Genomic DNA, 27,955 nt, shown 5'->3' with positions numbered 1-27,955 from the left:
ATTGTGTGAGTGGTCCATATACCAGAAACATCAATCTGAAATAGGTTAGTACAGAAATAAATAATTAATGAAGATTTCGTTAAACAGCGCCATCTTGAAATTTCTGTGAAATTAAAACCACGTGTGTTTTACGGGACAATAATTTACTATGAAAATTATGATTTTCAATGGATGAGTGTAGATTCTAAAGGATCAAGATCCAGGTAATTTATTTTATCTTTATGGAATTTCTATACAAGGTTAAACTTAGACAGTCACAGAATATCTTCAATAATATTTAGCATTTATTTGATAAATGATGCATTAAATTAGAGTATATTCATTCAATGCTAAAAATATACCATCGTTACATTGTTAACAAAAATTTAATAACATGTACCTACATAAATATTATTCAATTTTTTAATACATATTTTGTAGAGATACAAATCTCAACTATTAATTTATACATGCAGTAAAGGAAACCAGGTTTTATTAATATTGCAAGACAGATAGAATCTGAGAGAATTATTTTCTACCATGTTTCAATTTCCTTTACAAATGGAGATATGGAGGTACAAATCTTTCATCTACCATTTCTCATCTTGTAGAACAGAGATCTGTACATATTGAGAAGGTACTGGAGTTTGGTTTATGAAGCCATCTGGATGCGTAAAACAGAAGATAAGGAGAGGAGATTTTACATATTATGTATTTTCAGTCATAGTTGATGTTTGATGGATGATATATGATGACGTATAACGTGTTATTTCGAAATAACGTTAAACTGAGATGTTTCTAACACTGTTTTTCCGATGCCAGTGACTTTATTTCTTGATATTTATTGTAATAAACACTCAATATAGGTACCATCTGATTTATTTTTGCATGGCCAAGTATGGCTGAAATATAAGATTGAAATAAATCAGAATTGAAAATACATTTTAATTTATAGGATTAAATTTTTAGCCATATGATTCAATTAAAACACGTAACAATTTAACGAAAAATGCATACATTTAATACTGCAATAAAGCATTTTGCACACTCGTATATAATTGTATTATGAATTTATTTGGGAGCCAAATGTAACATATGACATTTTTTTAGACGTGGTCAACAAAATGTTCTTAAATAAAAAACTTCATGACAATAAAGGAAAAAACATTTTGTAGAGCAATTTGGAGAGTTTTTACTTACTGCGTAGATTTTTTTATTTTATTTTCGCTGAGATATTTTCTTTCATAACATTTAGTGACTTATAAAGATTTCTTTATATACATACTTCAAAAAAACTTTGTGGTAAAATACATCCAAGGAAAAATGTGTCTTATTTCTTCATTTGATTGTAAAAAAAATAAATGATGGAGTTAAGTATAATACAATATGAGTAATATAAAGATCCATGTGTGGCATGTAGAGTACATTCAGTAGACAGGGGATGTGACGATAGTATCAGCCAACTGTATCAACACCAGCAGCCTGCTCCACTCCGACACGGAGTTGTTTTATGAGGCACGCGAAACCAGTTACCGACTTGACATATTTAGTGACAGTGCTCTCTGACAAACATACTGATAAACTGTTGGTTTTGGAATGAGTTATTCCTTCGGAGTAATAAATATATTATAAGTCCTTTCTAGCCGCCGAACTCGGTACAGAATACAAACGTTTGCTTTTAAATCATCGCTTATAACCCCTTAAGCTGATGGATATTAAGGAGCAAATAGAACCTATATATTTGAATTCTTAAACTATATTTAGAACATGCATTAACTTCTTCAAAAATTTTGTTACAAAAACAAAAATATAATACCCACGAGAAAAAAAATATCGACACCTTAATAATATACTGAGTTTATTACTATTTTTTTTACTTCTTAATATGGCACATTTACTAAATTTCATGCTTATTTTAAGATATTTGTTTCAAATATCATATATAAATTAATTATAGTAATTTTGAGATAAATGCAGAGACACGTTTTGTAAATATTGTTTTTCTTATCTGTTTTAACCATTCCATTCTATCAAATTTGTTTTTACGCCTAAATTGGGATAAGATTTTCATTGATGGATGAATTTAATATTTGTTGATTAAAAACCGATTGAGCACTACCGAAATCAATTAATTTTAATGGCACTTATATAACATATTATTGAATATTTAATATGATTTTTTAACCCAGCAGTATTATTTGTAGTATTTTTTTGTATTGTAGGTGTCGAAGTGTTAACTGATAGTTATTTATATATGTCGAATTGTCACCGCCTTACTTTAAAAAGCGTCGCGCATCGTCCGGAAGTGGGTTGTTTGTCACTATGGCAATATTTCAATTTTCATAAACAAGCACTGATTATTATTTTCAGGCTCGGTTACATTTGAAAATTAATTTTCTGAGAAACTTCCGCGCGGCTTAAATGAATTCACCAGAACATCGCAGGGATGAGTTATTTTTAACATTTATACAGTAGGTAAGTACTTGAGAAATTCTTTAGAAAATAAATTATTATTTTTGTTTCTTAAAACAGGTTTTCATCTCTATTCCTTGAATTCCATAAATACACAAACAATTATTCCCTCGATCTTTCAAGTTAGTGAATCATATAAGCTATATTATGCTTATACATACCTCAACGTAGAGCCATCATATTCAACCTCGTAAGTTTATAATAAATAAATATATATATATATGTATATATATATATATATATATATATATATATATATATATATATATATATATATATATATATATATATATAAATATATATATATATATATATATATATATATATATATATATATATATATATATATATATATATATATATATATATATATATATATATATATATATATATATATATATATATATATATATATATATATATATATATATATATATATATATATATATATATATATATATACGGTGTATAGAACATGCCTTTCTATTTATTACCTATTCTCATTATATTTGAATTTAACGGTAAGATTTAACAGAATTACATTCTGCGATGGTGACCATCGTGAATCGGGCCGTAAACAATAGATATCCACTAATATTGAATTCTTAGCAACTAACACTTAAAATACAATTTTCTGGAGCCAATATCAGCAGTTCTCTCCTCGAGGCTGCGAGACCTCCCCACGAGAGAGAGATGAGTACAGAGATATCACATTATAAACAGACCTAGTTATATGTATTAAACTAAGTATAAAATAAACGTACGCGGTAACAGGAAACAAATGACCCTTTTGAGGCAAAAAAATTAATGATATCCTTTAATTATTATTACATACTTTTATTCTTATTGGGATTGACCACCACATTTCGTCGTAACGTAACATTCGCGGTGAGCCTCCGATTTCGGATGGAGTACTCGGAACGAGCAGTGAGCAGCTCGGCTCACTGTACTGATTATACGAATGCTCGCATCGTATCGTGTTACGTTACGACGAAATGAATCTGGTCAATCCCCACCATTATAATTTACCTTTTAATTTTCCGTATTTCAGTACCTTTAAATAAAAGAAAATAGAGCAAAGCTTAAGGTAAAATATTATATTTACATTATAATTAATAATAGTAATAACAAATGTTAAAAATAATAACACTTGAATATTTCACAAACATGTTTTCGAAAAAAATTACAATTTAATAAAAATGACCAACAGTTTTGTACCATCTTGTTAACGCATTATATTCCCCGCAATTTTCTCTATTAACAAGCGGACACGGGACACGATTGCTCCTAAAGTCTCAACGACTTACATAAAAGTGGACTTGCTATTTTGTTCTCATGGAATCATTTTCCATCGGTGTCTCCCAAGTAAGGAAATTCTAATTTCAATTAATCAATTTTCGAATGTTTCAAAAAGGAGAGTATTAAAGTGTGTGCTTTGAATCGATGGATGTATCAAGCACTACATAAAAGAAATCAACTTATGTAATAATTGTTAATTAAAAATTCACTTATTAAATAGCACTATTTGTAAAAACCTATTATAACACATATTTCAATGCATTCCGCATCATTTTTAAACCGTGTCAATAGATTTTAAGAAACAGTGGTATTAACCAAGTAAAAACTAAATTAAAATATCGATAGATATTACTACAATGTGACTGCCGAATCAATTTATGAAATTGTCTTATAATGCTTTACTCCGATTCACAACCGGATATTTATAGGGTACCTCATGGTGTTAATATGACTGTTAATTACAATATATATATATATATATATATATATATATATATATATATATATATATATATATATATATATATATATATATATATATATATATATATATATATATACAGTATCTACTCAATGAATTAGGGCCACCCATTATTTTTTTGAATACTCTGAAATCTTTTGGATTATTATATTTATTTTACATAAATACTTTAAGTTTTCTATTGACATCTAATATCATGTATATTACCTTCAATAATATGTAAAATATACCTGGATTATTTAAGCCTTTATAAAATTTCAAACCCTTTTTCTGAGAAAGGTCCCTAATTAGCACAGGTAGACAGATAGTTGAAAGTTCAAAAAATAGTCCTATCTTATTTATTAGTGAAGTTTCTTGAGTTCTGGTTGCTGTTTTGTTCAGAGAAGTTATATAGTTATCGTGTCTTGTGAAAAAAACTTAATTCTTAATTTTAGTTCATAAAGTATAATTTTTTTTTGTAAACACAAGTGTTTTTTTTGAAAAGGACAAAATGGGAAAAAGTAAAGATATTTCCGAGGAAAAAAAGTCTAGTGTTATAGTGCTACTGAAATTAAGAATACTATCTATTAGAGAAATTTCAAAAAAAGAAAACGTTTCTCGTCAAACAGTGGACTAAATTTCAAAATCAATAAAAAATCAGTCACCCGCCACCAGCAATCGGCGAAAGAACTGTCGTAGGATTAGAAAAACAACACCGAGGACTGATCGAAAAATCGTTCAAAGTGCCTTAGAAAACCGTAGTGCATCAGCAAAAACATTAAAAATAAAATTGGAAGAAGAGGGTATAAATATATCGGTATCAACACTGAGGCGACGTCTTTACGAAGTAAATCTGAAATGCAGGCGCCCTGTAAAAGTACCAAAATTGACACCACGAATGAAAGCGGATCGATTAAAATGGGCCAGGCTACATCGAAATAACTCGGTAGATGATTGGAAAAAGGTATTTATTTAAATTGAATTTTCAACATATCATTTTAGTAAATAAACTTATATATTTGAATTAAACTTAAATTTTCATTATTTTTCAGGTCATCTTTAGTGATGAGTACCGGTTAGAAGCCGTGACAGAGAGCCGTCGATTCGTCAGGAGAACACCAATGGAACGTTACGATGAGGCCTGTGTGGTAAAAGTTATCAAACACCCCCCTGCAACAATGATATGGTCATGTATTATTAACAATTTACCTGGGCCGTTGTTTTTCGTGGAAGGAATAATGAACCAAAATTCCTATAAGCAGGTCCTCGAACGAATTTTATTGCCCTTCTACCATACACTCGACCCAACAGAAGGTCCATACACCTTCATGCAGGATGGGGCACCTTGCCACCGGGCTAAATCAATAATAAAATTTTTGTCTAACAAAAATCTGCCTTTGCTCCCCTGGCCTGGAAATTCTCCGGACCTTAATCCTATAGAAAACGTATGGAGCATGTTAAAAAATAAGGTATACTCATTTCCAAATCCGACAGTAGACTGTCAAAAAAAAAATATTAAAAAAATTTGGTCAGAAGACGAAGAAATAAAAAACATGATAAAACAGTGCATTTTAAGTATGCCAAAAAGAATTGAGGCAGTTATTTCTGCCAAAGGTGGAAATACTAAATACTAACTATATTTATATGAAAATATATGCATAATTTAAGCGTAATAAAGTGTTCATGTGTAAATAAAATTCAATGTTGTTTTATTCAAGGTTTTCTCTGAGTTATTCCTGTTTGAATTGAGAAATTGCGCGAAATTCTGCGTGGCCCTAATTCATTGAGTAGATACTGTATATATATATATATATATATATATATATATATATATATATATAAATAAATATGTATATATATATAAATATATATATATATATATATATATATATATATATATATATATATATATATATATATATATATATATATATATATATATATATATATATATATATATATATATAAATATATATATATATATATATATATATATATATATATATATATATATATATATATATATATATATATATATATATATATATATGTATATATATATATATATATATATATATATATATATATATATATATTTATATATATATATATATAGATATATATATATATATATATATATATATATATATATATATATATATATATATATATATATATATATATATATATATATATATATATATATATATATATATATATATATATATTATATGTGTGTATATATTAAACATGTAAGGTACATTGACATTACATCTAAATTAATTAGATCCCTTAACATCACAAGTCCATTGTGATGTTAAGTCAGGCCATTAAGTCAGTCTTCCTACTATTATTAATGCCCCTTTGTTTGTTTTCTGGGCTATTATAGAGTGGACTCATAAAATAGCTCGACATTCTCATGATGGAATAGAAAGATGTTTAATAATGTTGACAGGATTCCCTGGGAACAACGTCGTTAGACCTCAGTCTCAATTCTATTACCTGTTCTCTATTCTTTGTTATTATCTTTGTTTTTACATTCCTTTTCCTTATTACATATATATAATACTTCTTACACTATCAAAATCGGTCAGTTTGCAAATTGTTTCAAGGTGACGTTAAATATTATATTTAATCACACGTTTTACTTTCTGTATTGAAAAACGTGTATGAAGATTAAATCTGTTCACAAATATGCGTATGCAACCCCCAGCGCCATAGCCGTCCACTATTCCTTTTCCCTTCCCTATTGCATATACTCGTACCAGTAATCTAATGTGCAAGAACCACTAGCTATAAATTAAGGTGAGGCCGTTTAGCCTAACATGGTTCAATTTGTTTGTCCAAATAAATTTCATGAAATATATACAATCCAAGCAAATATTTTGATCCATATATTTCTTTTGCTGCGGTATTCATCAACAGTAAAGCTGTATCATTACAACAATTTTGAAAAAATCAGACGTGTTCAATTCTGAGCGATAATTTTTACATGCCATTTGTAATCTTTACACAAATGAAATGTTCTTTATACTAAGCTCCAAAAAGCCATCTTTATTATTTTAAATACATTTTACTCCAATATCCAAAAATACGATGTACCGAAGTGATTACTGCGCCATCTTGAAAATTGAAAAATTTACACCATTTCGATCTAATGCGGTAGGTACCTAATACATGGTGTACTAGGTATGAATAGGACCAAATAAAAAAGAATAGTACATACGTATTTATATTGAGGTCTAATCATACTACATACGTTTTCCAAATAATATTATAAATATTATTTTTTGACATCTCATCAAAGATGAAGAAGAATATGGAAGTCTGGGCATTTACGGGGCTGACGACCGTCATAGGCTAGTTTAAGTGATCACTTTACACGCGTGTAACATTTACCAATTCTAGCCATTATTGACAACCACACTACTTAAATTCTTGGAAGTTCTACATATATGAACCAATTTAGAAACCTTGTTCTTGAATCACTAGAACTTCACTAGAGACATCTATTGGTGAGATGTAAAGAAGCTTTTTAGTAAGCAGAAACTCTTATAATAGTATGTGAGGTCCAAATCCTGGATATCAATCACACACATGAGAAACGCCAGAAAATACGATTTTCATTTTAATTTTTTAAGCTTATAAAGCTTGAATAATATTATAAAGTCTCTTCATGGAATAAAACAAACTTTTTTGTGAATGGTTTTTGCACTTCGAGATTTGTATTTGGAATGGAATAAATCAAGAAAACACATTGTTTTTTTATAAATAAATAAAAACAAATTAACTAACTTAACACAGTTATATTAAAATATATAGCTCTCAAAAATACATGATTGAAGGCAGTGGTAAGTAGCTTTCTCTACCTTTTACCGTTTGTTTGAAAAATAAGTTTCAAAGATAAAATAATTTAACCATAATATATCACGGCTAAGCAGATTTTTATTGTAATAAAAATACACCAATGAAGATATTCAAATAAAACTTTTCTTAGTTCGTGTTGAAATACAAGCAAAGGCAATATGCGAAAAATCGTGGTATTAAACCTTTGCAAATCAGCAAAAGCTCATAGTAACGCACACAATAGTATAATTTTATATCAGGAGAGATCTAAATCCTCTCATGTAACTGTCAGAGTCTTGAAATGGAAAGCAACAATCATCCCAGGTATTCTGATGGATCTGACAAGTTACTTTTATTCCATTGCATTTAGTTAACCCCTGCACACCCAGCAATAAGAGTTGTTTAAATAATACATGTCATTTTTTAAACATATATATTTTTGAGTGATATATAATCTTTCTGGGTGGAATTTATTCTATGGTCTTTAAAATTCTTTTTTAACAGAGTTTTTATGTCGAATATAGCTGTGAGTATTGTATTTTCAAGTATAGTAAAATGACACGATCTGCTAAAATTAAAAAAAAATATTATATACATATTTACATAAATATCGTCATTTCCAGATTCGTTGATATAACCGGATATTAAAAAAAATCATCCCAAAGAGAACCATTTACCATGAAGATAATAAAAAAAAATAACAAAAAAAAAGAATCATAAATCGTTTATTTTATTTACACAAATAAAAATAGATGGCATTATTGAATTAATAATTCATTTACAAAATGAACATGATTTAGGTACTTTAATTTAAACTTTAAAACTGTTATTTCAACTTCAACTTTTAAGTTATATTAATAGGCAAATTTAAAAATTACAAAAGCAGAATAAAGTTTTCTCTCTTATAATAATAAAGCTAAATTTATCTAGTATATTTTTTAAGTTCCTCTAAACTCTAAGTAATTCTCAACGAAATCTTACAACTCTTTCATTATAAATTTACATATAATTATATAGTTTTTCTGTGAAGTAATTTCGATTGTTTCGTTCGAACAATTGAACAAGTTTTGGCATATATTTTACTCTTATAAATTTCTAGAAATATAAGAAGAATATTCAAATTTTTATTATCAACGTGTTAAGTTTATCCTCAGTCTGTTTGCTCCAAGCCCGAAAGGCTTGAAGTGTAAATTTCATAACAATTTATCTTGACCTCTTGTTAGTATTTGCCCCTTGAGCAGGTCTCAAAAATATTATTACAAATGTACAGTGTACATGTCTAGCAAGTACCCGTGTGTACAATTATGTTTATCGCGATGGTCAGTCATTGAAAGTAGTGATTAGCCAACACGGGAAAAGGTCAAATAATAACATTAGTATTTGTCGGTAAATAATCCTGATTAATTGTTGTTTAATGCGTCAAAATTAAATGTGAACTTTAGTTTTTCAACGTATCTTTGGTGTTTGAAAAAATTAAGACTAATGGCCGTAAATGTGTTCAAAATACGAGAGTGTTTGTTTTTTTTATATCGTTCAAATTGAAGAGGTCACAAAGTAATAATTGCATACAATATGCAAGTATATACATATATATATATATATATATATATATACATATATATATATATATATATATATATATATATATATATATATATATATATATATATATATATATATATATATATATATATATATATATATATATATATATATATATATATATATTTATATATATTTTTATATTTATATATATACCATCTTCCATATCATCTTTAAGTTTATACTATTTGTATGAACAACTTTGAAAAGAAAAATGACAGGTTTTGTAATCCTTAATGGAAATGATACAGAAAGATTTGGTTTTTATATTTATATAATATTTAATAATGTCATGAAAAGTACTTCAATGAATGTAATTAAATTAATTTTTATTAATGCTAATTGAAAAACTTGACTCTAATCGTTTTTCCAAGTGGTAAAATGAATTAGATTAAATACGGTAAGTTTTTACAATGCGGCATATTTGAATTTCAACACGTCACATTTATACAGTTCCGTCATTATCAGTAAAATTCATCAAGGGATTTTCCAACCCCTTTTACCTCATTACGTCACTAAATGGCAAGGCGTTAGCAATTTGAGCGGTCTACTTACTTAACCTTATCGTCACCGCTATCAGGGATTATCTAAATGTCAAATAATATTTTTTCCCGCAAAATGAACATTTTTGGAGGTTGGAGTTATAACGCTAGATTAAAATATATATATTTGTAAAAAATAGCCTCAAACATTCACGTAATGGTTAATTTCCATGAGTAAATATGACTTGATATATGTGCCTTAAAAATGAAAAAGAGCTTGATTATTATTTTTTAATTCAAAAACATTTTTCCTTTACACCTTTATACCTTCATACCTAACATATCCACAGAATACTGCCTTGATGTAAAAAAATATGTATATGGCTCTATGCTTTGCATGCTCACGATGAGCTTATAGATTTCAATAAATAAATTGAAGTAAGTGTTTTAAATATATTATATTGGCACGTAGTAGCTGGGTCAAAGCCACACAAGCTTCCCAACCCTAGAAATTGCTCCTATTCAGCTTTTTCTACATTCTTAACTAAAATACATTAATTTAAAATATCTTAATATTTTACCTGCACAACTCATTACCCGACATTCATATAATCAATGATCCAGTTTACACAACCGCTAATCCATACGATGCTCTATCACTATGGGTTGGGGATAGCGATTACATTTTTTTAATCAAATTATTTTACAAAATAAATTTTTAAATGAAATATTTAAATCAAACTATTAATTAAGTAGAGTCTATTAATTTCTATTTTATTATTTAGTATACAGACAAATATTTTTTTTATGACGTTATATAATCTGTTAAGAAAATATCCGAATCATTGCTACATGTCAATCTTTACAATCATTTAACATCCGGCTATGACCGACTTTTTTACCAAGTTCACATTCGAAAATAAGTACATGGTTTAATTTTTAAATTATCGATTCACTGATTTATCTTTATAAATTTTTCTTGATATCAACAATATTTTCAGTATTATATTATAACGTATTGACACGTAAAAGGTTAATGAATGTCGGTTACTGTTGGGGTAAAAACGTACCCGTTTACAGAAATGTCCGGTACTTTGCGAAAATAATACCTATTATTTGTTCATGTTCGCGGGTCGTTGCAGGCAAATATGCAATCTCTATGGAGATTTCTCGGTACGACGCATTAGTTATGTATTTTTAACTATTTTCGTTTTAGCTTATTTTAATTTATGCCCTCCGGTCACGTGACGCCGTATCGTGACTCCAGCAAGTCCAACTTTTTGTCCGCCAGTCGCCAGTTTAGCATATCTTCTCTTCAACGCTATTTCCCATCGCTGTTATTCATTGCAATCAAATGAGTAATGGAAATATCGTCAATTCTCAGAAATATTTTTTAGATGATTTGAATAGTTCATTCTTAGACCCACCATCTAAATTCTTATATTTATTTCATCTTGTGATGGTTGTCCAAATTATATTTATAAAAAATATTTAAATAGAAATCTTTTTAGTGTTTTTAACTTTTATATATTTTTGAAACAATGAATTTACTGTTTTTAATTGAAATGTGTGCTCAAAATGTTTCCTTTTCCATACTCAAAACGGTATGCACAGCTCTCACCCAAGATGGAAGGATAGGCAATATATGTATCATCGTGATCATTTTTATGAAAATAATCGAAAATCACCTATGTTTACAAACATGTAGTATGATTAAATTTTCAATGGAAAAAATAAACAAAATATTCGCCAGCATATAACAGAATAGTCAATCGAATTTTTTAAATCCATTTATTCAATGAATACTTATTGTTAATTATATGCAAACAGAACGGTTAATATAAATTATAATGATGATAGTATTGAAAATACTAATTAAAGCTATTTATTCACTTAACAATATTTTTTATTCGGTGGGTCAATTTTGCTCAAACCATATGTACATAAATATCATTTCTGACAAATATTTTGACAGTTCAAAAACGCCTTTTAAAAATCAATATTTAATGCCCCTATCATTAATACTATGGATTCCATACTATGTCAATATAAATAAATTTATCTTCTTTTAAAATATACCTACATTGAATTAGCAACACTGAAAGAATCCTGAGAATGACTTCGCTTGAGTGTATTTTTTTCATAACCGTACAACATGTCCGAGCAGATGTATAAAAAGTCTTGTGACATTATTGGCAATAAAATTATGTGACTTTTTTATGATCCCTCACAATTCGTTATTTCAAATTTATTATTTAGTTAAAATTATAAAAATACAATAGTTATTAGTTAGATATAAATGTTCAATATTTGGCATAATCTCAAATGTTCGCTATGCTCGCAGAAGATGCTCGCTTTATAGACCACATACACGCACACTACATCTCTCGACTAACAATATAAGTTTTGACTGTCCGTTTTCAGGTCTCCTTTTATGTCTCAGGACAGATGTCTCCGCAGCACAATGGCTAATTTGACACAATAAGCTGCGGTATAATGGGCGATGTGGAATATGTAAACGGCGGTGGTCCGAATATATTTGGCACAGTAGTGTAGGGATGGATTGAGGACAGGATACTGGAAGAAGATGCTTGAAAAGACGTGTTGGGGTTGTGATTTATTGTCGCCAACCGATGTTTGACGTCTCGCGCTGCCGGGGTGGTTTGTTAGCAGAACTGGCTTTCTCAAGATAACTAAAGGTGCGTTTACATTTTTAAATCTTATAGCAAAAATACTAGAGCTTATATCCTCGTTCGGAGAGACTTTATTCATAAGATAAAATCAATTGAAATTAAAAGATTATTATTGAAGTCATAATTTGTGATTATGATTACGTTGTTACATGAAAAATATACCTGCATAAGTTTAATATTAACAGTAATTACAATCAAACATTTTACCTGGACATTTTATGATTAAGCTCTAAAATATAAAATAATAATAAATATAAATATATGAAGTAACACATTTATTTTTGATTTTATATTTGTTTACAAAAATTTTAGTAATATTAGTATTTAACCACTCACCGTTGAGTGGTTATATACTAATATTAGTAACATTTTTGTAAAAAAGTATACAAGTAAAAATGACTAACCACAATGAAAATGCTTTAAATATTAATGATATTGATAATACATTTATTTTGATTCAAATTCACATATCACATAAAATTTTACCACAAGAGACTCGCATACATTAGCAGTATGTAAGTGAGAAAACTAGTACGATTGCAGGTATGCCACCCCGAGCCTCCTACTATTTCTTGTCTTTTGTCATTCCCATATAACAATCATATCCCACACCCTGAGTTTCTTCACGTACGACATCTGTCTGTCACCCACAAATATATCAAGTCAATATATCGTCGATTCGATGCAGTGCTCTATGCATCATTTGGGTGTACTGAGTGATTTAGGATAATATACTTGAAAAACGTATATTTATAATAATGATGCGACTTTTATTACGAATCGAGTAATGCATACAATATTTTAGTTTTTTCTTTCAGTAACAAAAATAAAAATAAAATCATATACAGAAATCATCTCCTCGTGTCCGATGTGGCCAGTCCTTTGGGATGATAATTCCTGGCTGTGAGAATGTGCCACAAACAACCCAAATTGTACAACTTCTTTGTTATCCCTCTTTTTATTTACCTATAAATAAAATCTAACAGTGCGGTTTGTTGACTTGAATGTGACTTTTTATTGTAAGTCATATGCCACACACCAACTCGCAAAGAGGATCAAACATTTGATAGTCTATTGTTACTTCTCCGAGATTTATTTACATTTATGTCTACCTATAATCATCACAAACTATTATCGTTGGGTTGTTGCAAATATTCTTTTTATAAAGTATAATATTGGTTATTTATTGACGGTTAGAAGTGTAAACACCGTGTATCGTTTCTTTTATTTACGATCTCCGACTTGGAGAAACATCTTTCAGAAAGCAAAAAATTCAGAGGAAAGATCAATCAAACTATTCTTTTCTTTAACGATATAAATTTATTTTATAAAAAAAAAAATCAACAATATTTTGACTTAGTGAAATAAAATTGTTCGAAAATTCTGAACTTAATCTTAACATAGCAGAAGATAAAATACAAACCTCGTTTTTTTATATTTTAATCTTAAATTTAAATGTACCCATTAACTTATTGGATTCATCGTCCGGTTTGAAATGTGTAATATTTTCTTCAGCGGCAATAAATGGTACAAAAATTCATTAAATTGGATTTTTCATTACTTCAAGGTATGGTGGTCACTGTATTTTTTTGTCGCTGGATAAAGGTAAAATAGTGAAATAAAATTGTTCGAAAATTCTGAACTTAATCTTAACATAGCAGAAGATAAAATACAAACCTCGTTTTTTTATATTTTAATCTTAAATTTAAATGTACCCATTAACTTATTGGATTCATCGTCCGGTTTGAAATGTGTAATATTTTCTTCAGTGGCAATAAATGGTACAAAAATTCATTAAATTGGATTTTTCATTACTTCAAGGTATGGTGGTCACTGTAATTTTTTGTCGCTGGATAAAGGTAAAATACGTTGTTTTGGTAAAAACACACATATTCGTTACATTGAAAAAACATTTATTGAACTAAGGGCCTCCTATTTTCTAGTTTTTTATCCTATTATGCTAACTTCTTCACCATGGAAATTAAATAATTTATTAAGTTCAAAATTACTCATGAAAAGTTTGTGTTAAGATCTTGTAATAATATTTTTATTCAAACGATTGATTATTTTTATTCAAACGAAAGATCGTGTAAATTATGACCATGATCATTTAAAATCCAATAGAACACTGAGAATAATATTACTTTGATTGACTTCAATAAAATTATCATTATGGATTTGAGTACCTCATACGAATTGCGTGATATTAATAACCTTTTACTTGCCATTATACATTATCCGCTATCCAAAATTCATAACTCACAGCGTTCATCATCAGTTCCGACACTGCCAATCATGGGAGTCGGGAGTATCTCCCCAACTAGGCCAACCATTTTGGTTGTTTTGCAATAGGATTCTTTTCGTTTTGTTTCTCTCGATGCCGTCGAGACTAATTGCGAAATTGATTCCGACATCAGTCACGACTAAACCGAGTAAAACGGAATACTCGATACGTAACGTGTAATCCTTTTGTTTTTATAATGATGCAACCGTTTGATATATCTCCTATCGTAGGTCGACAATACTTTATTTCCTAATTGTCTCGAGTTGTGCAGTACGCCATCATACTAACCAAAGTAACACAGATAAATTGCGAGAATATTATATTCGTAAGCCATAAAAATCACAATTTTAGTTCAATATGAATCAACGATCTTCTAACCCTTATTTCCACTCAATAGTTAAATAACATTATCACATTTGACATATTTAGGTTCATATTAATTGTAAAAATAAGTGGAGTTCTACTTATATATTTTTTTTTTTAGAAAATTAAATACGTGTTTTTTTTTATTTCACCATTTATTATCAAAACCAACATTCCATGAATATTAAAAAATTACTTGCGATACACCAGTAACACATTTTTGCAGGTTGTAGGCTACAAATACTTTTTTTTTCACCAAATAAAATGTTTTCCAAATCCGATAAGCCCTGATCACACGCGTCCACATTTCATTGGTGAATATTTTGGGCAAATCAGATGCTCTGTGCGAATTGCTGTAAATAGTTTCGACAAATTTGATAACCGTGAAACAGATACGGAGCTCTGTCCGCGCATACAAATGTTCTCTCGATCTGAATTATAAACCTTCAATAATCGGATTCGTATGGAAATCGGACAATCTGAAAATCGACACTGGGATAAACAGTACACAAATTTTCAAAACATCACACATGCGGTAGGTAAGCTAAAGTACTTCGACAAAAAATAGAGAAATTCTGAATGAATTACGAATTTATCATTGCTCAAATTACCCTTTTCATGAATTTTCTGTGCCTGCGCAATTTATTCGAGTCTGCGCGGACGAGATTACAGTTTTGTGTGAACTGGGCAAATTTTCAGTATTCATATCGGTTTTCTGTATCAGCGAGCGCAATCAGTTCGTTTACTGCATAATATTATTTAAATTTGAGTATTTGTTTGGTGATTGTTTGTGTGAATAGTATTTTACAAAAATTAAAATTGTTTTTATTACATATATCGCAATTTTCCTCTCGAACTACCAGTTTTAAATAGAATTTCTAAAATGCTTACAATAGTTTATTGTAACTGCAGACAGTTGGTAGAATTCCATATTGAATTGTTGAGTAATATATCCAAAATAAAACATGGTTTTTTGGATTGAACTCTACATTTATTTATGTTTATTTTGATACGTGACGCTTTTCGTCTTCTTAGGACATTATCAAACACCAGTGTTAGTAGTTGTGTAGAATTCTATCCAAAAAACCGTGTTTTGTTTTGGATATATTATCCAACAAGCTTACAATAGTAACACATTTTTAGAGTAACTTATTTCAACCTACAACAAATTTGTATTTAGCCCAGTATTATTATCAAACGTTTCATTATTTTTTTACAATGATTTTAAAAGAATAAGTTTTAAATCTAATTTTGACCTTTTGATATAAAAAAACACTGTACTGACTTTGGGCTTTGTTCTGTTCTTTTGAGAGTAAATTACTCAAATAATAAAAACCAGCATAATATAATTCTGATACCAATCGAGAGAGGGGTGTAACTTTTATTTATTTTTTCTACGTTGTTATCACGTGATTATTTAATTAATTCATGAGAATGCCTCACTTAGATTTTTTTTACGATTACATTCCATTCTTCGTAATAATTAAAATGGGTAATATTCGCTTATTTGGAAACATGAAAATAATAATTTCATTTGATTATTTTTTGTTTGTTTGTTTTTTGTCGGAAATAGTTTAAAAATTGTTGCTCTCATTTCAAGTAGTTAGCTTCGAGTTCGGCCGTTATAACCTTCGGCTAATCTTGATTCGACAAGTTCAATATAAATCAAATTTAACCGACAGTTAACGGTGCACAGTTCTCTAGTGGAGAAGTTAGTTTATGGTTAAACGTTCATTAAATAATCTGATCACAGGTCGTATAAGATTATAGCGTATTATTTAGTTTCCCACTGGGTCTAGAGAAATAATGGCACAAACAATAGCCAATAAAAGCGCTTCATTTTATAAGGTGATAATTACATTGTGGCTATCTCATTGATTGATGAGATTGCTAATTAAATCCTCTAACTCTACAATAAAACTATTATTCTTAAGTAGCAACTCATGCCCTTACTTTTAAGGTAAAAATTTACGTATTTTAAATGTTGAGCTATTTTCAATCTCTAAGTTCAATATTTTAAAAGAATCTGGACAAACACTGCGTACTTAAATATATTAATTTAGATTAACTTTCAACTACATAAAATCGTTTTGACTTATTTCAAGTCAAAAATAAATATTTGCAAAAATCTCAATTCATCCTTTTATTGGATTATCCAGAACGGCTTGTGTTTGAACATAGGAATCAAGTTGTGGTAATGTAAGGATTGAATCTAGAGCCAACTTGAGTTAGTGACCACAGGATTACAACCAATCAGTAGTAGGTACCTACGTTTTGTAATCACAATGTTTCGCTCAGTTTTCCAGAATTTAAAAATAACTTCAGTATTGCCAGGCCCTGTGACATACAGGTTAGACGCTCGACTGCGAAATAGGCGTCGCGGGTTCGATTTCTGTTAATTAAAAAATTAATGTAAGAATTGATTTTCAATTATTATGGTCTTTAAACGTAAAAAAAAAACCTTAAGCGAAATCCCATCCCTACTCTGCTAAACGGGTTTCTAACAAACATTTTTTTAAATATTACAATTTAATCGTTTATACTGTACATCTGTGATTTTGTTATTTATTTATTTTATCAATTAAATGTATTATTATGAGAAGAGATAACGAATGAAAATACCATTTTAATTATATTATATTATCCTATCATCATCAACGGAGCCAGTTGATTTAAAAGGGTTTTAAAAATCATATTTCGTAGATTATTTTCATTTTTAACTACGATAAATTGATTTCATGTTGAAGTTGGATAATACAAATGTAATTTTAAAATCGTTGTTTTCATGTTTCTTATTTACCTACACTCTTTAATCACTTTATCATAATGAATTGTAACAATTGAAATATTATTTAAATAGTAATCTTTTTCGACGTTCGACATCTTTAAACTGTACTAAGTACGATCATAAAGTTTTCGAAAAATTTTTTAGTTCAGTTATTTTATTGTTACTAAAACCAAAAATTTAAAAACAAATTTATCTCAAGATGCCGATTAAAAAAACTCAGTTTGTTTGGTGTAGGAATTCAACCTTTTAATATATTGGTGAACATATTATCATAGACCCAATTTTTTCCTTGTAGCCAATCGTGCTATCCACTTCGCTTATAGAATCGGACAAAACACAGTCATAGGAAGGGTAAAATGCTAGTTAAGCAATAAGAAATGTAAATTTCGCCAATTGATTTATTGCGTAAAATGATGGACCGTGATTATTTCAGTGAAGGGAATATCATAATCTCGCATACATTTGCATAAATAACTTAAAATCGTAATTGGAAACATTGCCTTCGTGTGAACAGATAATTTAGGTTAGTCACTCTCAGCTCTCGGCACAACTTGATGAATTAACATTTTGACTGATGGAGAAGTGAATGATACATTCATTCAATATAAGCTCGTGATCCACATACACGTCACACGCGATGTTAATCACTTTTTTGTCAAACTTGTGGAAGTGTTTTCATTTGTGAAAACTTGATATTCAGTCCAGCGATGAAGTAATCATTAATCTCTCAAACCAGCAGGATTACAGTAATCAGATCATCTTGGATCATTCGAGTATCTCACACTTTTTGGGTAATTTGTGAATCATTGTTGTAGCTATTTTCAATTGTTACAATTTCTTGATAACTGTATTTACTCGACTGGTCGCCCTGTTAACAATCACGTAACCGTCTTGGTTATGCGATGTAAGCAGGATTAAATATTCCATAAATATAGAATTTAAATTTACTTTCTCAGACTTCAATAGAATGATTGCTTCATAAATATATGCTTATATTTACGTTATACATATCAAACAATACGTAGAAATCCATTGGAACGGGCCATAAAATAAAATGTATTTATTTAGGGCCAAAACCATTTGTAAATATATTTTAACGCATTTGAAAATATTATCAAATATAGAAATACGTAGTTAGCGTAACATTTATTTTCTGTTCATCGTTGATGTATTTTAATGTCAGAAGGATATTATGAAGCAAAACGATCACACCTTAAATTTACGCTAATGTTGTCATCAGGTACATGATTACCTGTATAAGAAAAAAAGTGTTTTATTATATATGGAATATTAAAAACAACAACAAAAAACCACAATAATGAAGATATGAAAATGGGATACTTTCTTATTTTGTGATTTAGAAAATATGTTCTTTTTAATTTTAGGTAATTGATGTAGATAATTTTGTGGGTAATTGAAAGTCTCTATATATTAATTAAATATAAAGATACGTTCAATATATATTCATCAAAAATATTTTTTTCTCATGTGTGAAACTATCATAGAATATACATAAAATTATATTGTTGAAGAAAAAACTAAATGTGATCATAATCAATTGTAATTAGAGATGGGTAACGTAGATTCGCTTTCAATTTTGTTGCCTAAGTTAAATTTTTCATATTGGAGCATAAATACTTAGATATTTCAATTAGGCCGGATTCCCAGTCCTATTTTTTTTTAAATGAGAGCGAAGTATACTTTAAAATAATTAGTAGCTAATGAAACGAAAAAAATCATTTGGATTTCATTTCCTGTCCTCGTCTCCCTCGAACTCAAAGTTCAGAGAAACTTTTAAATACACTTCTCAATCCGCCCAGCTTCGTAAAATATTAATTTAATGTGGTCGGAATTTAATTTGGTAAAAGAGACGTTTTGACATTAAGCTATACGGCGGAGTACCATTTTCGACAAAACGATTTGTCATTGTTCCGAAGAGAGTATAAACAAAGAGAGACGATGACATTCCCGTTGATTTTTTCTGGATAAGTAATGCGAGCTCGAAAGTGGTAAATAGGCTGTTGACAATATTAATACTCTGCGTATGGGAATACGCGACTTAATGTTTAAATAAATTTATGTACAAGATAAGCTTCGGGGTTCTTGAATATAAAAATAATGAATAAAACATAAAAACATCTCTCTCTTCCTTTTGAGTCTTATCTCCTGTATTAAATGCGTAATATTCGACATGTGTATGGCACTTAAAAAGAAAATTTGTTTTCCTAGTATTCTTTTTCTATTCGTCTTATAATATATAATATGCTTGAGAATGGAAAAAATGTAAAAAGTCTGCTTTGTTATTTTTTAATTATCTTTTTCTATGTGTCATTCTATGTGCAATGTTGTTTGCTTACAGATTTTAATATTACATAAATACAAGGTGGTCTTGTAAAATACTCGTATACTGATATAACTATTATACATATATAAAGTAAAATAATATATCTACTTGAATTTAAAATGTATATTTTGTTTGACATAGTAAGTTCGGGGACTGCCCTAATTTGTCAAGCGATGCAATAAAAATAATTTAATTTAAAAAAATAAAGAAATAAGCAACAACATATTAAACAACATATTAATGTCCATCTCGCTACAAATCTTACTCGGAACTTAACGTATTGTAACCACTACACTACGCTTTTATAGGTTTAAAAAAACTTGAATTCAATGTTTTTATTGTAAATTTAATGTCATTCATAAACAAAAATCCGTACTTTTATATTCAATATTCAGTGTAAGATTTTAGATAATCTCGTTTAATCTTTCTCTTTAGCTTGTTGTTTTATGCAATTAATGTTTTTTTATTCCTATAATTGATTAAAAATACGTACCTAATTAAGAAATGTATACATATAACAAATAATAAACAAATGATGATAAAATTTTTGTTTTCAATTCCAAAATGTTGGAAAACCACCCTTCCTTACGAGTACGACATTTCTCGACACAGCTCTGTGCGAAATATTATTATTACGATCATATTTCCAGCAGTAGGTAAGTAGCAATAGAAATAATCGCGATACACGCCATTCAGACTAACTTGTTGAAGACATTGCCTAGTAATGCTCTTAACGAGAATGAGACGGTTAATGATGTCATAAATTAGTTATTATAGTCCTAATGTGTAATTTTCCTAATAAAATTTGATGTTCAACACATTAGTATGGTGTGCCATTACAACGTATCACTATATTACACATTACACGACCTCTCAAGGAGTCGTGTTCATATTTTGACTAATTATTGTTCGGAGAATATGCGAGAAATATATAATTTTTGAGAATACTATGAAAATTATTATTATTGTTTTTAATTTAATGCTTTATGAGTAACTTTTATTTATAAATATGTATAACTGTTTTTCGCAAATTAATATCTGGTAAAAAGAAAAAATACACTCGTATATAAGCCTTTCAATAAATCTTACATAATTTCAAACATAGCTTAAATTCAAATATTTTTGAATTCTAAGCATTCATAAATAATCATTTTCATGTATTGGTATAATACAATAATATATTATATTTGACTGACATCGGTTAGTTAAATAGTATCAAAGTAGAGCGTTTATACTAGCAGGTTTGCTGGCTGGAATTACATATAGGGGTGGAAAACAAGCTTTTAAAGGTTTTTTAAGGCTTATTTATTATGAAATTGCAAATAGGAGAAATGGTTTTTTATGCACAAAGGGGGGGATAATGAAAATGTAGGATGGTGTAAATACATTTTTCTCAATATTATGTTTTGATTTAAATTTAAATGGGTATTTACAACACTTTGAGTGTATCCAAATCTTGATTATCTCCATTTAGGAGTTATTTTTTTACATTATTTTTCAACATCTCAACGTAGACGAAGAAGAATTTGGAGGTCTGGACACTTTTCCCAGGGCTTAGTACCTCATCCCACCATAGATGTACGATACTGTTTTACGGATTTGATCAATATATCTAGAAGATTCAAAAATCGGAATAGTATGGTTGTCAATCATGGGTAAAATTGGTGAATGTTACACCTGTGTAAAGTGATGACTTAAACCAGCCTTTTACGGTCGTCGATGTTGAGATGTCAAAAAAATCACGTAAGTCGGATGTCCATAAATTTAAATAGCCCGTATAACCTGTGATGCAATGAGAGGATATCACAGCATCAGGGTGACAGCTGTACCGAGCTGCAGGTACTAGCAGGTAACGGGTTACAGACAGCCAGATAGACAGTCGCGCTAACGAGGTGTCAAAACTACTCAGCCAACTGCACTCGGGATGAGAGAATATTGATGCGGGACCCTGGAGATCGTGCTTTGAATGTAATAGCTTTATTTTTATAAACTCGAGATATCTAGGAATGTAGATAAACTTATTTAAATATTTTTTCTCCGGTACACTCCTTTTACTCTGAGATGAGTTATTGAGGTATAACGAGATGGTGTAAAATACGATTTTTGTTTATGAACTTCTCTCATCTCTCAATTGAAATATAATATATTCATTCATATTCACGTAAGAATCATGCGGAAAAAAATAATTCTAATGATTTTACCCGTAATAATCATAATGCTATGATATGCTATACAACCATGATATTGTTCCTTCAATGTAGAGTTATTTTACGAAATATGAAAAATAAAAAAGAAATTTTAAGTGAGTAGTCGATTTGCAGCAACAAAAAAGTTTGTATGCAATAACTTTTTTGGAAGCTCGTTTTGATTCTCTGGATTTAATTATTTTTAAAGAAAGATGTAATAAAATAATGTAAACCTATCTACATATTTGCACTTATTATTTTAAGGGCGGAAAAATTGGTTCATTATTTGTTTAAAGTTTAAATAATAAATAGCAATAAATTTTATCAAATGTATTCGCTGGCGCCTTCTTCTTTTTCTCGGAAATGTGACTGGCAGATAACTGAAAGAAAAAAAAATACTTAATCCAACATGTAAATAATGTAAACGAAAGAAATTTGGTGTTGAAGAATAAAAACAAATCTAATTAAAACATTCAAATTGAAAATAAAAACAAACAAGTGAGATGTCATTGAAGAGGCGTAAATACACATACATAATAATAAGTATGATAATATGTGTGCTGATCTTATGTAATGTTCTGGAAATTACAAGGATTACCCTTGTGATATCTAGTTTTTTTTTAAATCAACATACTTAAATGGAAAAAATTAACTGGATTTTTAGCTTTATTAATGATAGATTTACGTCTCGTTATCAATCAATTCATTTTTGAATCGTGTAAACTGGAAAAATATTTCTAAACTTAAGGTAACTCTGAAGGTCTTGAATGAAGTGCATCACAATAAATGTACAAGGAGCAGGGCACTATTAACATTCACAAGGTGTGTTCGAGTATTCTAAATAATGTATTCTGACTGTAGTTATCTGTCAGAAGTATAATAAATAATACATTCGTATTGTATCTGCGATACATTTCCCGCATTTTCAGCAGAGGAGAAAAGGATTCCTTGACAGGTGAAAACATATTTTGCGATTCGTTACAATATTATAATATATATTCTTACTTTGAAATACTTCCCGTGAATTTGTCGACGTATTATTATAATATGTCGAGGATTCAGATTCTTTATATATTTTTCATTATAACCTTTTTAATGTTTTGTAATACACGTAAACGTAATATATAATATAAGGGTACTATAAGTAATAAAATGATAAAAACTTATAATTTATTTGTTAAACATGTTACAATTTTTTAGGCTTTACGAATGTGATCCTTTAGTTTAATTTGTATACTTTACTGTATGAATCTAAAATACGTGATGCTTTATTTTGAGTTCCGTTGAGATCGCTTGCTGTAAAATAATAAATGTATACTCATTGAAGTGGAGTATCAATGTTTACCATGCAAAAGTTGAAAAAGTGAATAAGGGTATATGAACGAGCTTTCCAGGCAAATTAGTGAGCCTTTTGAATAGGCAGCATTTGTTTCCTGAGAGCTTTGTTTTAATTTCACGTGAATGAGCTTTCGTATGCAACTTTTTTTCAAGTAACTTATTCAATTTTCGTTCTCCTTCAATACTGACTTTCATTGTTTGACTTGAAAACAAAAGTTGGAAATTTGGGAATCATTATTCATTAGTATTTTTACTTGCGAAGTTTTTAATTTCCCTTTTCGTTTAAGACTTGTTAAAAATTTACACTTCATTAATTACCTTTGTCTGTTTTTTTTAACATAAAATCTTCTTATTTACAAATTTAAAAAACTTTAATCTCATTTTATTTAATTGACTAACTTTAAATTTAAGGGGATATTATGTGAATTTGTGCGTAAAACTTTCATAAGTTTTCTTATAATTAATTTAATATTTATATTATTAAGACGACAAGATACTTTAAAATAATGAATAACAATTCATTTTTGTTTCACAACATAATTTAACTAATTTTACTAACCACGTTTATTTAACACTAACCTCAGTCTAAAATGATCCACAATTTTTATGTTACTTTTTATTTCTGTTTTTTTTTTGTGAATGATGGTAAAAAATTACGTTTTATATTATTTATTAATAAAAACAGTACTTTGATGTATAAAATATCTTAATTATTATAGTAGAACTGCATTTTAATATATACCTACTGTGTGTAGACAAAGACTAATAGTACGAAAACTTATAAAGGTTTTCGGAAATAATATTGAGGAAATGTTTCCCAGAAAATAAAAAGGATCTCATTCATCCGAAAATAACATTAAATGTCATTTAAATAAAATCATATAACATTAATAAAAAAAATCCCCACCATAAAAGCTCTCTTGACTATCTGTAATAAATGGGGTATTAAGGGTTGAAATTATTATTCAGAGAAGATAGGGAGAATGAAAGTCACGCTTTAATTGTTGCAATTTCTTTAACAATGACATCACTGAGCCTAGTTAATTTATAGGATGCCTCGCGTGGACATCTGATGTGGGGATGTGGAAATTTACCCAATATTCTGGATGGACCATCAACATACGCAATGGTCTTTCATTTATTTTAATAATACCACAATTTACATTTTACTCAAACTTAATCTTTAAAAAAAATAATACATTATGATTTCAAAGTAATGTTACTCTGCTAAAAATATTATTCGATGATAAAGAACATCATAATAATAATATTTATTTTGTAAAATATTTAACTTCACGTTTGTAAAACACTACTTACAAGGGCTCTTCGCTGCGATCGAAATATGGAGAAAAGGAAATATTAAAATTTTAAAATTTATTGTATGAATTGATATATAGTTTTTATTATTTACTAAGTAACATTCTCATAAAGATATTTTATATATCAGACGCAAAGAGATTTCCAGAATAAATATAGAATATTGAATATAAATTATTTAACAAAATATAGATGAAGTTTTAAAAGAAACCTTTTATGAATGTTTATTGCTTGCAGGAAAAGTTTTATATTTAAGCTATTTTAGTGGCATTATTTCTATGCACCTCTCTACTTACTACGTGCATTTGATTTCACGGAGAATATTTTTTTTACTGTAGCAAAAAAATGGTTATTAGACCATTAAAAATAAATGAACTAGAGTAAGAACGGAGAATCTGCCCTCTGTTTAATTCAAAAATTAACACGGTGACTGGCCATAAAAATAAATCAGGCCAGTAGACAAGGGATTAGTGGGGTTCGATGTCTATCTGGTACATTACCATTAGCATCCCAACGCTCTATCCATAACTATCCTTTACTGCCCGACGCCGCCCTAACTGCTGGCCATTCCCTCCCCGGCTGGTTCTCCGGCTTCTGAAAAAACCCAATCAGATTCTCAATGCAAATTAGCGGAAGAATTAGGGATCTGATGTCACGCAGATTAAAAAGCGAGGGGAACCATCAAAGGATTAGGGTTACTCCGATACTTATTATATAAGACTATCATTCAAAAGAATGGGTAACGTGAATGCTAATCCTCGCGTCATTAGGTACACTGTGATGAAAATGAAATATTACACCAGTATCGTATGTATAGTAGTTAGTACAATCAGGACCATTTCAGGGTCTAAACACAACATATCCGCCTTCTTCGGGTTGTTGTTAGCATTTTTTAATAAAACATTAAAAAAACAAGAATTATATGTTTTATTTTATACCCATTTTATTCCACATTATTTTGTTAAATATACACAGCATTTATTCTAGGTAATATAACATAAAATATTTTATTCTGAGGATAAAAATTATAGGTAAATACAATCAAACATTCTACATACTTAAAATAACAACATTTAATTTTTTTTAATAATGCACAGTTTATTAATTTTACAGTATCTAGTGTAAATTCATTATATTCTATTATTTATAAAAAGGAAAAAAAAAATATAAAATAACAAGAGAATCAACAAATATGGATTTTGAAAAAAAAACAATATTTTTAATGCAGACAAGTATTTAGATATCTCAAGTAAAAAAAGTTTAACTTACAATTTTCGACCATAAATATTGACTTGTAGTTCATATTTTAAATGCGAAGTGTTGCTATTACTTCAATATTTATACAATTTGGACATTTAAGCTAAAATAATGAGCAAATAATTTGATTTCTATTGCACTATTAAACCTACCGGGCATTTCATCTCATTAACATAAACTAGTGAAATAAAGCTCGTGGATTAGTAAGTGGAGAGTAGAACTCATTGTCACCATTTAACGAAAAATTATCGCCCAACCCTTTAATACCGACTTCCACATAATTGAAATTTACACAAACTTGTTATTCAATTAGTCGCCAACAGCAACCGAATGATAAATCAGTCCTGCTCTCTGGATTATTTGATATTTAACTGGAATATATTTGATGGGATACAGATGACGTAATTAAAGGTGCTCAATGAGAAGAGTCTTGTCTACATTCATATATGGGTGTAAGTCACTTTTTTATGTACTTTTTTTATTTGATTTTGTTAGATAGATGATACATTGATTAACTAATAATTAAACCATATCCGCTCCAAAGGTGGAGCATATGGAGTCCACAAACTGTCTCCAGGCTTTTCTGTCGGCTGCCAGCTCCCTTGCATCCTCCCAAGTCAGTTCCGCGTCCCGAAGTTCTGACGAAAACTTACATATACTTACTATAATACATACATATACTATTATTTAATGCATTAACACGTTTTGTTATATGATGAACTAGGAACCTTGTGAAATACTCACATTATAATAATAATTGAGGATAATTTATGTAGTCCCCATTTTTGTGAAAGTTTTTCCTGGAGACAGTTTGTGGACTTCATATGCTCCACCTAGGGAGCGGATATGGTTCAATAAGTTTCGTCAAATACTGGTTCAATGACTGTGTTACATTCAAGTACTATTTTCAATATTAATGTTTCACAATGAGATACTAATTTTATAGGAAGAGAATACGGACTTTCATAATAAATAAATAAAAACCATTAAGCATTTACTACCTGTCATCGGCTGGATCATTATAAACTTCAAAAACGCCTATAAATTTACTTATTTTCGAACATCTATATCATATGATTTAAAAAAAATGGATAAATAAAAAAAATCATATAATTCAGGCTGAAAGGGTAAAATTCACCTCACAGTGTTTAACTTAAACCCTTTATCCGGGGAAGTGTTGGTGAGGACATATAAATATAAATATAATATATCAGAACGCATAAACGTGTTCTGTGCTTTGGACGC

General features: G+C 28.9%; 1 long non-coding RNA gene across 1 annotated transcript; it reads left to right on the top strand.

Moving 5' to 3' along the window:
* Positions 1–10: 10 nt before the first annotated feature.
* Positions 11–12,908, top strand: LOC148314066 (uncharacterized). Its single transcript, XR_015837346.1, has 3 exons — positions 11–44; positions 2,350–2,454; positions 12,565–12,908. It is a non-coding gene; the product is annotated as an uncharacterized LOC148314066 (long non-coding RNA).
* Positions 12,909–27,955: the final 15,047 nt, after the last annotated feature.

This window comes from Brachycentrus maculatus, unplaced genomic scaffold (genome assembly GCF_059751285.1).
Source record: "Brachycentrus maculatus isolate JH-2025_06_01 unplaced genomic scaffold, ASM5975128v1 h1tg000001l, whole genome shotgun sequence".
Classification (NCBI taxonomy): Eukaryota; Metazoa; Arthropoda; class Insecta; order Trichoptera; family Brachycentridae; genus Brachycentrus; species Brachycentrus maculatus.
Note: the sequence above shows the minus strand (reverse complement) of the source record. Positions and strands in the feature narration are given on the sequence as shown.